Source organism: Loxodonta africana, chromosome 4, assembly GCF_030014295.1.
Source record: "Loxodonta africana isolate mLoxAfr1 chromosome 4, mLoxAfr1.hap2, whole genome shotgun sequence".
Classification (NCBI taxonomy): domain Eukaryota; kingdom Metazoa; phylum Chordata; class Mammalia; order Proboscidea; family Elephantidae; genus Loxodonta; species Loxodonta africana.
Window position 1 is genome coordinate 152,369,577 of NC_087345.1, and position 14,806 is coordinate 152,384,382.

General features: G+C 42.7%; 1 protein-coding gene and 1 long non-coding RNA gene across 4 annotated transcripts in view; both read left to right on the forward strand.

The window, feature by feature from the left end:
- The window catches only part of CAMK1D (calcium/calmodulin dependent protein kinase ID), a 491,464-nt gene that overhangs the window by 63,893 nt on the left and 412,765 nt on the right, over positions 1-14,806 (forward strand). The gene's annotated exons all lie outside the window — the stretch shown is intronic.
- The window catches only part of LOC135231272 (uncharacterized), a 58,580-nt gene continuing 45,461 nt past the window's right edge, over positions 1,688-14,806 (forward strand). The window contains exon 1 of the long non-coding RNA XR_010321953.1: positions 1,688-14,765. This is a non-coding gene — a long non-coding RNA (uncharacterized LOC135231272). The remainder of the gene's footprint in view (positions 14,766-14,806) is intronic.

Genomic DNA, 14,806 nt, shown 5'->3' on the forward strand with positions numbered 1-14,806 from the left:
GCACACATACACACCAAAAGGAAACACACACATATACACCAAAAGGAATCACACACATACACACCAAAAGGAAACACACACATACACACCAAAAGGAAACACACACATACACACCAAAGGGCAAAAAAGAGTTTCTATTATTTCTAGGTTGTAGAAAATACTAAGGTTGGAAAAACTGGCCTCCAGCTTCTTAGGATTTCATTTTCTATATTGGGTTTTCTAGTAGGGTTTTCTTTTGTAAATATGTAAACACCATGGCTGTTTAACCTGGAATGTGATTCTGGGAGAATTTTACTTTCATGAGTTTTAAGACTTTTTAGTAAGCAATGTAGAATTGAAAATAATCATTTTTTTTCCACAGCCTTGCTAAAAAATCTCATCTATGTGGAACAGAATTTCATATTCTCATGGAATCCAGACTTTCTGGAGCCATGGAGGCTGAATGAACCCCTGAAACTATTGCCCTGAGATAACCTTTAAACCTTAAACCAAAAATATCCCCTGAAGTCTTCTTAAAATCAAACAATAGTTTAGCTTAACTAACTAGTAAAGAATGTCTGCCTTGAGCATTATGTTCTTCTAAGATCTATCTATATGGGATCAAATTGACAACTGCAACTTGAAAGATTAGGTAGGAAACTTAGGGGGCAGTGAGTTTAATGGGGGAGGAACAGTTTGAAAAAGGAGGGTGAGAGTGGTTGCACAACTTGAAGAAGATAATCAGTGTCACTGAATTGTACATGTGGTAATTGTTGAATTGGTATATGTTTGCTGTGTGTATTCTCAACAACAACAACAAAAATAAAATAAATTATATGAAGAAATATGGCACTCTAATGAAAGAGGCAGCAGAAACATGATGTTAATAGCCATTTGAATATTTTACGTGGATGACGCACTTCAGATTAATAAGCATTTTATAATTCTTCTTGTTATTTTGTGAATTATATTTGTTTGCATAACTTCCACAAGGCATTGTTTGCAGTGAACTTTCTGGATTACTAAGATTTTGAGGTAATTGAGGTTTACTAACTTAATTAACCTTTTATTTGTTTCATTGAGATGCCTTGGTGGAAATCTTAGTCAGTATGTTCTCTTTTGAGTCGTCTAGGAAAACACAAGCCCAGACTGCTTGGAGTTTCTGGTTATTTCGAACACCCTCTCTCATCCAAAGGGCTGTCATGTAATCTAGGAAGACTGAAGGTTTCAGGAAAAAATCAAGTGCATAGTATCAGCAAACACATTTTTATAGTCAGTGCCAAGTTACTAGCTAGCCTGAGAGTGACTTCATTTTTCTTCTGTAATGTAAAACGTCAAATGTATTTTCTTCCATCTCCAAAGGGCTTTCTTCTTTCCCCTGGGCTCAAGTGAGTGTGTGAAACAGCTGAGGAGTCCAGTCCTGTGGCCATCTCGCACGGAGCATGGCTGGGCGCAGATGGGCTTCTTATAGTACCACTGCAGCAACTGTTGTGTGAACTTGGCGCTCACCTCCATCTGGAGGAGATGAAAATACTGCTTTCCCTCATGCAAGAGAAGACCCTCTTACTGGTTTGAACTGTCTACTCAGGACCCTGCAGAATTTATTATGTGATCTCCAGCCTTCTACAGAATAAGATAGGAGAGTCTAAATGGCACCATGGTTTCCAGGTGACACCAAGCCCAGCTGCCCGCGTTTCTGGGTAAGGAATTCTATGACCAGGCAGGTATTAGGTTCCTTGTGGTTAGACCTGGTCTTCCCAGTTTCATATTCAAGGATAGGAGGAACTTTCTCTCAAGCTTTAAACAGCCTGTACTCTCCCCCTGTAAGCTTAGTGAGAAAAGGAGTTAAATTCTATTAATAACCGAACCAAAACCAAACCAGTTGCCACTGAGTTGATTGCGATGCATGGTGACCCCATGAGTGTTAGAGTAGGACTGTGCTCTACAGGGTTTTCAATGGCTGATTTTTCAGAAGTAGAGCTCCATGCCTTTCTTCCAAGGCACCTCTGGGTGAACTTGAACCCCCAACCTTTTGGTTAGTAGCCAAGCACATTGACTGTTTCCACCGTCTAGGGACTCCCCTATTAATAAAGCACCCAGTTTATACTGCCGATACTAAGGGCCAAAGCTTTTGCGGGCAGAGCAATGTTCAGTGTGTGTTTTTTTCATTGTGACTGAAAGGAGCTTAAACATCCTGTATTGCCTAGGCCAGCAACATAACAGAATAACATAGCCTTATTTCACTGTCCCCTTGATTATGCCTGGTTGTTTGACTCCTTCTTCTTTTAATAGTTCCCAATCATGCCCTTGTGGTTTTATTCTTTTCCTTCGGAGCCAGGCATTCAGGAAATATTTTTCACTGATATCCGGTGGTTACACCGTATGATAATTCCCTCCTTGGTTCAACTGCTCACACGTGCTGAGTGGCAGATACATCTGTTGGTGATGAAGCTTTAGTAAGGGTTTCAGCTGCATATAACAGGAGGGAATGGCGTCTTTCCTTTCTCTGGTTATTCTTGATTTTCAGCGTGTGCTGGTAATGAGATAATTACATAATGATCAGAAAGTAACTCACCAGCTCTGACTGAAGGTGCCTGATGTCCATCACCACATAATAACAGGTATTATGAGGAGACGCGGTTGCCTGGATGTGAACAACTGCTGAATTTCAAGCTCTAGCCTGCTGGGTAGCATGCCACCGGAACACCCAGCCAAAATGGAAGAGAAGCCTAGAACTTAAAGAGCTTGCTGGCTTATGGAAATGTTTTACCAACCTGATCTCTCTTTTGAAGTGATGGGTAATGTAGTATTTTTGGTTAATACAAATTTACGTAGCATTAATGGTTTCTTTTGGAGAGGGATTTGCTTATAGAGGAGAAATTGCTTATGTCCCTGAAGCTTGTGCTTATATTTCGAAAGCATGCTAAACAAACTCTTTGCCCTTGAGTCAATTCTGACACATAGTGATCCTATAGGACAGAGTAGAAATGCTACATAGGGTTTCCAAGGAGCAGTTGGTGGATTCGAACTGCCAACCTTTTGGTTAGCAGCTGAACTCTTAAGCATAGGATGTTTTTGTGGTACAGAATGACAGAGGAGAGATGGGATCTTTATGCTACTTCCCTGTTCATATTCCAGGGACTTGGGGGTTTTCCTTTGTACTATCCATGAACCTAATTTAATATTAAGAGAGTGACCATTTAACTGTGTATATAAACAAAGAGGCCCCCTACATTCTGCACTGTGACATATAAGTGCAGTTACCTCTGGCCACTGAGTGAGATGCTGAGGTATCTCCAGGTACACACCACCTCTGTCTGTGTGGAAGGGCCAGTGGCAGATATTCAGTCTTCCTTTATCCAGTCAGAGTGAAGCCAGCTTGAAATGATAGTTTCACTATCTCAGATTTGGATGTAAGAAACATTTCCCTTCAGGTTTTCTCAGACAGCCTGACTAATTGGGTTGTTTTAGGGTTTGGTTTCTGTGGTACCGAAGTCAAGAAAAAGACCCTGACTGGTGTGTATTTGAAATTCAGGAGGCCTTTTCCTAGTGCCTGGATGATTAAATTTGCCTCTGTGTAGGGGTGACCAGTACCCTCCTGCTTCCTGTCTCGAGCTGCCTTGCTCAGTGCCTCCCCCTCCACTGGATTACTTCCTTTCATGCTGAATTAATGTCTTACCCTCTTTGCTTCTTCATTCTGTCTCTTCTCCACTCACTGTAGTCTGTACACCCCAACCCTCCATGGAAACTTCTGTCTCCAAGGTTATCACAGCTCAACCCAACCCAACCAAACCAACTAAATCTGTTACCATTGAGCCAATTCCAAGGGCCACTTTGTCATACTTATGTTGTTGATTCTCAAGCCTCCATTTCTAGCCCAGATCTCTTTCCTGAGCTCTGGTTTCTGTAATCAGCTGCTCCCTGGATGTCCTTAGATATGCAAACCCAGCATATCCCAGAGTGAACTCTTCACTGGCATCCTCCCTCTTCTCCCCACATCTCTTTCCCCTCCTAAGTTCTCCATCTCTGCAAATGGCCTTATCCCTTCTCATTTTAATTGCCCAAGCCAAAGACCAGTTAATAATTTGACTTCTTTCTGTCCCTCTCAACGAATCTGACTGCCCATGCTCCCCAAGTCTGATTAATGCTGCTTCTTGCGTTTCATTTTAAACTTGTTGAATTTATTCATCAACATTGACCTTCTCCCACTCTCATACTATGAGTCCTAATTATCTCTTCCTTGGATTTCTCCAACAGCATCTTTGCTGGTCTCACCTCCTTTAGTTTTGGCCCCTTTCCACTTTATTTTCCACAATGGACCCAAACTGGTTTTTCTAAAGTATAAATACGGTCATGTTACTCCTCTGTTTAAAATCCATCAGGAACTTCCTATAACCTGTGAAGTTTGAACTGCTCATGTGTCATTTAAGTAGAACAACCTTGTATCTTGTTCATCTGGGACAGTCCCAGTTTATACCTGATTTCTGAGTACAAACATTTCACTCTTAAACATGTCCTGGTTGGATGATAAATTATATGGTTCCCGTAGTTATAAGGCCGTTCAAGATCTGCGACCTCCCATCCCATCCCTCAGCCTCTTATTTATTTTTATTAGTGGCAAATATATATGTAACAAAACATTGGCCATTTCCACAGTCTTCACATGTATAGTTCAGTGACATTAACTATGTTCATCATGTTATTCAACCGTCACTCTTCCCGTTCCCAATTTTTTCATCAGCCTTAACAGAAGCTCAGTGTTAACTTCTGCCCTCCCCGTCACACTCTGCTTCAGCCACACTGAACTGCTATTTGCAGACTTGGGACTGTGCCATGTTTTCTCTTTTACCTCCAGCGTTCGCACATATGGGTCCATGCCTGAAATCTGACCCACTGGCCCCTCTCTCTGGCTAGTCCCTTGTGATCCTCCTGGCTTCCTCATGGATTTCACTTCTTCCTGGAAACCTGCCCTCTTCTAGATAAGGGGCCATGCTCCTATATGCTCCCCTAGTAGTCTGTTCTTAGCTCTAAACCCAACCCGGTGCTGTCGAGTTGATTCCAGCTCATAGCAACCCTATAGGACAGAGTAGAACTGCCCCACAGAGTTTCCAAGGAGTGCCTGGCGGATTCGAACTGCCAACCCTTTGGCTAGCAGCTGTAGCACTTAACTATTACGCCACCAGGGTTTCCTTCTTAAGAAATAGATGAACAAACAAGCAATTATAATACAAGCCAATAAATGGTTCTTAGCTCTGAGTATTGTATTATATTGTATTATAATTGCTTGTTTGTTCATCTGCTTCTTCAACTGGATTCTAATCTCCTTGAGCGTAAAGACTATGTCTTATTCACTGCCCTTTCTCTCAGGGTTAGCACATGGTAAATGTTTGATAAATATTTGTTGAACAAGTAAGTAAATAGGCAAGGTAAAAGTAGGATTCCTTTCAAACAAAGAGTTATAGTTCATCAATCATCCCAGTTCAAATATGGTGACAGGAAGACTTTAAAATCCTGCACTGGGAACATTTTTTGAGTGTGTTGGTGGAAGAACTGAGAGTACAGACTAGGAAAATTCTCATCCTGCTATTAAATAATTTAGGTTCACTGTGATTGTACTGGAGAACAGCCCAGGCCAGGTATACGTCACCCCTTTAACATTAGCTAACTTCAGCTGATACTAGTATTATTTTACAATTTCCTCTTTGGTATACTGTTCATGGAAAGCTGTTATTTGGAGCACTGCAACGATTCCTCTTTAATGAAACATCTTGGAGCTGTGGAATATTTAGATCTGATGTGGAGTCAGCCTCCTGACACCAAGAAGGCACTTTACCTTGCTCAGTACTTGCTTGTCGAGGCTGCTGTGTTTTTGCCGCAAAGGTTTTTCAAGGCTGCTGGGCATCCCTAGTGTTCAGACACGGTCCCTGCAGGAAAGAGAACTTGCTCCAGATGGTTCAAATGGAGAGACTTTAACGGAGGGGCTACTTAGGTACAGAGGTGTGGGTAGGGTTAAGGGATGTTCAGACACCAAAAGGTTAGCAACAGCAGGAAACCGTTACCACCCTGAGGCTAAAGAGCCAGGGGAGGAGCCCAGAGAGCCCTGGAGTTCTGAAAGAATGGTTGCCTGCCATTGGGGGATACAGCCATTGTTAGAGCCTCTACCAAAGCACAGAGAGAATAGGGAAGAAATACTCTGACCTTTTTCTCCTCTTGCCCTTTGCTCTCATGATGGTGTCTCCACTGCCCAACCCTGACCAAGGGAGCCTGGGTGATGCCGCCTGCTAAGGATGGTGTCTTAGTTATCTCCTGCTGCTATAACAGAAATACCATAAGGGGATGGCTTTAACAAACAGACGTTTATTTTCTAACAGTTTAGGAGGCTGGAAGTTCAAATTCAGGATGCTGATTCTAGGGGAAGCCTTTCTGTCTCTGTTGGCTGTGGAGGAAGGTGTTTGTTTTCAGCTTCTCTTCCTTGGTTCTTTGGTGATCTTCAAGTGTTGTGACATCTGTCTTTCCCCCATCTCTGCTTGCTTCTCTGTGCCTAATCTGCACATTTTATATCTTGAAGGTGATTGGCATAAGACATACCCTATGCCAATATGGCCTTATTAACAAAATAAAGAAAACCCTATTCCCCAATGCGATTACACAAGTATAGGGGTTAGGATTTATAACACGTATTTTTGGGAGGCACAATTCAAGCCATAACAGACAGCTTTCCTGACAGAGCAGGGTGGGGGAGGGTGGAAAAATAGATCTGGAAGGGCAGAGAATAACCAACATCCTGGTTCTGTCTTTCCCCTGGCAATCTTGGAGGTCAGTATTCTGTTCCCCTTCATTTGGTTTCATGCATTTTACTCCAGGGGAAATGTCACAGGGCTAGAAATATTATACCACTCTAGCTTTACCGAACCTACTCTTTCCTGACAGGAGAGTGCTGGGTTGTGCCCAACCTGCTCAGAATCTTCTCTTAGTTTGTTTTCTTTTCTCTGCTCTTCTTTTTATGGTTTTATTGTGGTAAAAATATGTATAACAAAACATTTGCCAATTCATCATTTTTTACATGTCTAACTCAGTGACATTGGTTAACATTCATCACGTCGTGTAACCATCACCACTGTTTCCAAGTTATTCCAACACCATTAACAGAAAGTCAGTGCCCTAACCTAAGGCTCCCCTTTTGTCCCCCACTCCAATCCTGGTAGCCACCGGTAAACTTTGGTATCTATACATTTGCCTGTTTTAGATATTTCATATAATTGAGATCATACAATATTTGTCCTTTTGTGACTTATTTCACTCAGTGTAATGTTTTCAGTGTTCATTCATGTTGTAGCATGTATCAGGACTTCATTTCTCTTTATGGCACAGTGATATTCCATTGTATGGATATACCACATTTTGTTTATCCATTCATCTGTTGATGGACATTTAATTGTTTCTTTTTGCTGGCTTTGCTTTCTTGAGCCCTCTTGCCTAGGCTCTTTATTTGTGAACTAGACTGAGAGTCTTTACACCACTGAAATTAAACACTCATTAAATGCTCACATCTCAAATTCTTTCTCATCAAAGTTTCTTTCTTATCCCACTTTCAAAATTCTACCTTATATTATTCCTCAGATGTGTCCATTTCTCTCTGATCTATACTACCACTCTCCTATTACAAGCCATCATCTTTTCTCCCCTGGGTGGATACAATAGCTTCCCAGTGGTTCTCCTCCCTTCCATTTTTGTCTTTCTCCGATTTGGCCTCTCCACAGGAGTCAGTGTCATCTGGGAAAATAGCAGTCAGATCATGGTACTCTGCTGTTTCAAAGCTTCCATTAGCTTTCTCTTGCACTCGAAATACAATCCAACTTCCTTTCTGAAAGGTCAAAGGTGATGCGGCCTTGACCCACCTCTCTATACCCACTCTTATCTGTTACCGCTACGCCTGTCTCACTACCCCCTTCAGCGGCCCTGGCTTCCATTGGGTTCCTCCAGAGCCCCAAGCCCATTCCAATCTCAGAGCCTTGTGCATCCTGTTTCCTCTTTTCTAACTATGCCTTCTCCCCCATCCCTCACCGCTCTCTTTGCCTAGTTGGCCTCTTCTCATACTTTAGCTTTCAGGTTAAATGTCACCACCTTAGAGCATTCTTTGCAGACCATCCCATCTCGTACTTGTGCTCATAACACCCTGTGGCTCCACACATCCATCTTTGTGTGCCCGGCACTTAGCAGCACAGTGCTTGGCAAGCAGTCGGCCTAAGTTCAGGCTCGAGCAAGATATAACTGATGACAGGTGCATTTGGAAGACTGGGCCACACGAAGTTGCCTCTTGCAGTAGCATTTTCTTGGATATTTTATTTACGATGAATTCCTGGACTGCATGCATGAATGTGTACATTTATTTAGTTTACTTGTTTAGCATCCCATGGGCTACATGGGTCGAGTGAACTCAGTTCTTAAAACAACACTTCACCACACCCAGAACTTGCGTGGCAGTGGGTCACCCACTCCTTTTGTTTAGTCTCCCACATTCTAGCCTGCTTGTTTCCTTTTTTTCCCCCTGCCTTCTAACTTCCTTTGCTTCATTTTCATTGTCGTACATAATGATGAGAGAATACATACACCATTTCTCTGTCACTCTTCTCTCTTGGACAGGAGTCAGTAGCCAGTACAATTGTAGAAAACCCTTATTATTTCATATCCTGCTTTATTGGAATTTGTGTGCATTTAGATAGCACTAAGCTGATGGTGATTCAGTGGTAGAATTCTCACCACTGAACCCATACAGGAGACCCAGGTTCGATTCCCAGCCAATGCACCTAATGTGTAGCCAACACCCATCTGTCAGTGGAGGCTTGCATGTTGCTGTGAGGTTGAACAAGCTTCAGCAGAGTTTCCAGACTAAGACTAGGAAGAAAGGTCTGGTGATCTGCTTCCAAAAATCAGCCAATGAAAACCCTATGGATTACAATGATCCTATCCACAACCTTTTGAGGGGATGGCTCAGGACTGGGCAGCGATTTGTTCTGTTGTATGGGGTTGCCATGAATCTGGGTTGACTCCCTGGGAGCTAACAACAACAAGTTGGTGTTGCTTTCTCTCTCCAGGAAGAGAGGTATTGCTCTGCAAAGCAATATGATAAATAAGCGTCCTAGGGAAAGACATCGGCTCTCTAAGAGGCACTTGCCACCCTTTGTAGGTGGCTCATGAGGAATAAGTCTATTATTAGTGCAACAGCTTGGCAGCGACCTGTAGCCCTGAGTATTTATTTCTGATGAACTTGAAAAGGATCAGTGTGCTCGAGAATACCTAGAGCTTTCACTAAATCAGATTAACCTTTACCCCAAATCATTTGAATTAATCACACAACTTTTCTCTTATACCTGCCTTGTGCTTTATTGGAGAATGGGGCAGTGCATTGCAGATTTTGCTGTTGAGGAAACCGAGGCCCCAGAGCTAAACAGACTATGAAAGACCAGACACATGCTTTGTGGTTGAGCCACAGCTAGAATCCAGGTGCCTTAAGTGTTTGGTTTCTCTCTGGGGCTTTTCTTTCCCTTATTTTTGTGCCCTAAGTGTGGTTAATATTTTAAAATGCTCTTATTGGTTTTTGAATAACAAATTAGGAGAATAACAAATAACAAAAACAAATTAGGAGGTGGCATCATTTTCTTATTTTTTTCTTTTATGCTTCTTCTACCTTGTTCTTATGGCCTTGTTATTGTACAGAGAGGAAGAAAAAATTAAAACAATCAACTAAAATGTTAAAAGCAGTTTAGTGGGAAAGTTAATCAAATACACATCTCACCTCTACATATATGCCTTTTGGAGCCTGAAGCTGTTGTTCACAGCTACTCTGTAATCCCTGGTTATTGAGAGCAAGGGTAGAAACTGAGATCAGCTCTTAGCTCATTTCTAGCCAAATGCGATGCAGTTGAGTGGCTAGAATGGAGCCAGGGCATACAGTTGAGTCTGGATGATCTTGAGGCTGTGATCATTCTGTGTCTGAGGTATGAGTAGATTTAGAAAGGAGTAGACAGAGAGATGAGGGGAGGCTGATTCTCGGGCTCCCGCAAGAGAATCAGTTATTCAAGTACTCTATCAAGAGATAATAAATGATATCGCCACTTCCCCAAGGAATAATTTGTATAAAAGATACACTGTTATTGGGAGTTGCTACCAAGTTGACTCCAACTCATGGCGACCCTGTGTACAACAGAATGAAACATCGCCCAGTCCTGTACCATCTTCACGATCGTTGGCATGTTTGAGTCCATTGTTGCGGCTATTGTGTAGTGCCTTCCAACCTAGGGGGCTCATTTTCCAGAACTTTTATATAGGACAGTATTCTGTTGTGATCCGTAGGGTTTTCAGTGACTGATTTTTCCGAAGTAGATTGCCAAGCCTTTCTTTCTAGTCTGTCCTAGTCTGGATGTTCCACTGAAACCTTTCTACCACGGGTGACCCTGCTGGTATTCAAAATACTGGTGGCATAGCTTCCAGCATCACAGCAACGTGCAAGCAGTCACAGTCCGATAAGCTGACAGATAGGCGGTAGAAAAGGTATATGCAAACACAGGAAAAACATGATGATCTTGCTAGACCCCAGCCTGTCTAGTGAGGAGCAACTGAGGAGCAGGTGAGTCGGGATGAGAGGGCTCTCTCTTATTCCAGGGGTCGGTGAGATTCAGAAATGTGTAGTCAGCTTTGTAAGGTTCCTCATCTTTGCTTGCATGACCAGCTCTTGACTTGTTAGCTTCTTTTCACTTCCCTGAAGGGACTACATAGGAAAGTTAAAAGTGGTGTGCATTCAACTTTTTGATGTTACATTTTAAGATTTACAAATTCTTCACTTCCTCGAGGATTTGGGGACGTTCTCTTTAATCTCTTACAGCTCTGGGAAGTTTGTTTTTTTTTGCTATTAACTTTCCTTTCAGCCATGTGTTGGGGCCTGGAGAGTCAGAGCATACATGGGAAAAGACAATAATAAGAAGGCTTGGCTGTGTCTCCTTGAGCAGAGTTAGCTGTGGTGAATCTTTTGATTTGGCATTACACGTTGGGAAGAAGGATTTTAAGGGCGATGGAAAAAGTTGAAAATGGGTAATGATGATGGTTGAACAACATGATGAACATAATTAATGTCACTGAATTGCACACGTGAACGATGTTGAAATAGCAAATTTATGTATATGTGTGCATGTGTACATATGTATATACACATACACATATATATACACATAACAATAAAATTGATAATTATAGAAAAAAGCCCAGGATTTTGGATAAATCTAGCGAACGAGGATTTCCAGATTGTGCAGGCTCTTTGGAAACATTGGGTAACGTTTCTCCTGGGGCCTGTGAGCTTTTCTTCGCCTTTGGTGATGGTGACAGGGAGAGTGGGAGCCGTTTGGCCCACAGAGGTGGACTGGAACTTGCCTGTGGCTATGGATCTGGAAGAGGTTTGCCCAATTCTGTGAGGCTGTGATTCTGGCATTGTCTTCCATTAGCCTCACCTTCATTTGCAGGCAACTCTGTGAATGATTCCAGAGTTCATTTTTCTACTCTGTGTTCAAATGTGGCAGGTTCAACTGTGAGGCTGAGGTCAGATTTGAAGCCTGTTACTTTCCCTCCAAAGTGTGATTTGTGAATGAATGAATGAATGGTGTCAGGGCACAAGCATTTGCCTCTGCTGCCAGAGATGACAGTCCTCCTGGTCCTTGAAGGCTCCCCTTGTCCAGCCTTCTTGGAGCCTTGTCAGCCTGTGGTCTGCTGCTTACTGGGGCTGCCCATGCTTGGCACTCCTGGGAGCCCAGATTTCATCCAGCTGCTCCTCCCAAGATGGTGACTGTTTGCAATCGGAGCTTCTGCAGAGCAGGGGGAGTCCCTTTGGGAGAGTCTTGTTCAAGGTCCACAGAATTCAAGTAAGTACAAATGCTATGTAGGGATTTAACAGTCCCTGAATTATCTGACTGAAGATAACTGAAAAGAACCACAGGATGTGCTCAGATGTATTCTCAGGGTATGGGGGCAGATGTGACGTGAATTACTTCATACCACCAGAGAACAACCAATAAACCACACACCAGGTTTCTTCTCAACCAGTCTCAGAATTACCCTTTTTTATGCTGTTCTTTTAGAAATTAGGGGAATATAGGGCTCCCCTAGTCTTCCAACTGAAAACATTTTCTGCCCTGGGATACTTTTATGCCTAACACTTTCTTGGAGATTTGCTGATTTTTCTCTGCATTACCAAATGCCCTTCTGCTGTCTACAGGACTTAATTACCAACTATTGATATTTTTGTTTTTGCCCTCATTTCCTGCTCCAGGTGGATAGTATTTTTTTCTCAGATTAAAGGTTCTGATCTTTTATATTTGCTTTTTAAAACAAAATATTCTAGACCTTTTTATAGCCATCTCCAGTTTTGCTTTGTTATTTAGTCAGCAAAAGAAGGATAAAATTGGACTAAGGAAAGCTGAATCTGACAATTACAATGCATGGAATTTTGGAGCAGTTGTTCAGGATTCACTTGATTTGAAGGGATCTGGGATCATATTGTTGGTATCTCCCCAAAATGCTGTACATGTGGCTATCCTGAAAGCTGGCACTTGGTATGTATTTGCTGAATGGAGATCACAGAAAAGAAGGGAAAATAGGGTCATGGATTCAGAATATTTGTGCAGTAACATGTTGATGAACCTGCAAAATAGCAAATGCTTCAGGGTCTGCCCCTTACATCTCTCAGCTCTGTGTCTTCTAGGGTGCCACAACTTGGTAAAACCTCACCTCGTGCAGGGTTGTGTTGAGAACATCAACATAAATGGGAAGAACTAACTGTCCCAGTTGGGAAGGGTCTTAGGCTCCCAAATGCTTCCTCTTGTCTACGTTTGGTTGGATCTACAAGTGTTGCTTCTGAAGCCTGAATGACCCCTTGAGTTTTCAGTATCATTCGTACCTTTGTGTAATGGGAAGAGAAACTGGGTGTCCCTCTTTTACAAGGTGAAGGGTTGGATGATGTGAGACCCAAGGTCCCTTCTGGTGTTAAGATTTCTTGATTGTACTTGAGCCTGATCTCTACTTGGAGGACGATAACACTCAAGGTTCCAGAATTTTGAGTGGGATCAAGAAGTGTAAGAGGAAGCTTGGGAGTGCTTTAGCCTAGGTAAGGTGGGGCATGAGGGCACTAAGTTTCTGGATGGCAGGGGAGAGCAGCCAGTGGTTCGGAAAGAGGGGTGAGGATGACAAGGGCAGGTTTTGCCTCCTTTTGAGATTTAGCCTCGTTAACAGGCCAGGTGAGATTTGGGAGGCTGCCAACCTCAATTTTTTCTCAGTTCAACTGATTCTCCCCAGTTAGAGTTTATCCTGGCTGCTCTTGGATGACCCCTCTTTCCAGTGGTTTATACTATTAGGGCACTTACAGTTTCGAACTCCTTGTTTTTAATTCCTTGTTTTGGGCTGTGACCTTTCTCTGAGTCATGAGTGCCTGGAATCTATCCATAAAACTGGGCTTTTCAACAGCCTTTTTCTTATGGAGGCCTTGGTAGACAGAGTGCATTTTTTTTTCCCATCAACTTTGTCTTCCTTGTATGCAGCTGGTACCTGAATCTCAGTGGCTTTTCCTTCAGTCCTTGGGACCTGACCTAAGCTGGGGCCATTCATCTTAGCAAACCCTTAGACTTCCAAAGATCTAGAATAATATTGACTATTTTTGTAAATGCCAATAGATCAAAAGCCCTTACTTTTCTATTGCTTTCTTACCTTGAGTAACCAGTCCTAAAATTTTTCTATTGCAAACAGTCTTTAGAAAGAAGTATTTCTCAAATTGTTGTTGGTAGTAGAGTCATGGTATAAAGAGTGTGTGGAATTTGGAGTCAGACACACGCCTTGATTCGTGACTTCTGTCAAGTTGCTCAACCTTTTTGACTCTCATCTGCAAAATGGGAGTCTTTGAAGATTGTGAGGTTTAGTGATAATGTGTATGAAGGGCCTGGCACTGAGCCTAGGTTATTGTGTTCAATAAGTGGCCACTATTTTAATTATCAGGAACCAGCAACATGGCTAGATCTAGTAAAAATTGTGGGTAGGCTGTCTCCTTGGCTTATGTATTGTAGTCAAGGTTGTTCTTCCAGCTAACTGTGAGCCCTCATCACTGGCCTATAATCAGCTGGTGGTTTGAGAGGTAGTAGCATAACAGGTGATTACTTGCGGATTCCAAAGATTTAATGCTGTAAATTAACAAATATCTATCCGTAATTTAAAAGTTAAAAAATTTCTTGAGATATTCTCAAGCCTATTAAATGTACCATGAAATATATTTAAATATATAAACTCTAGTGTACCAAGTAATGCTCCCAAAATACTCAGTGTTACCCCAGACACCTTAATCATATTGGTCTGTCAAGTATTCTGAGACTTGAAGGATCTGGGGAAGTTCAGTTTTGAAGAGGCTGACCTGAAGCATGACCATAAGCTTCATGTATAAGGGTTATGGGGCAGGGGCAGCCTTGTTCAATTATCCAAGAAGAGTCAGGAGGGGAAAGAGACCAGGTGGCCCAGGAAGAACCAGGAGGGGAGAGTGACTGTGTGGCCCAGGAGGAACCAGGAGGGGAGAGAGACCAGGTAGCCCAGGAGAACCAGGAGCGGAGAGTGACCAGGTAGCCCAGGAGGAACCAGAGGGGTAGAGTGACGAGGTGGCCCAGGAGGCACCAGGAGGGGAGGATGACTAGGTGGCCCAGGAGGCACCAGGAGGGGAGGATGACTAGGTGGCCCAGGAGGACTCAGGAGGGGAGAGAGACCAGGTGGTCCAGGGGGAATTGGTGGTGGTGGGGGGAGTGACCAG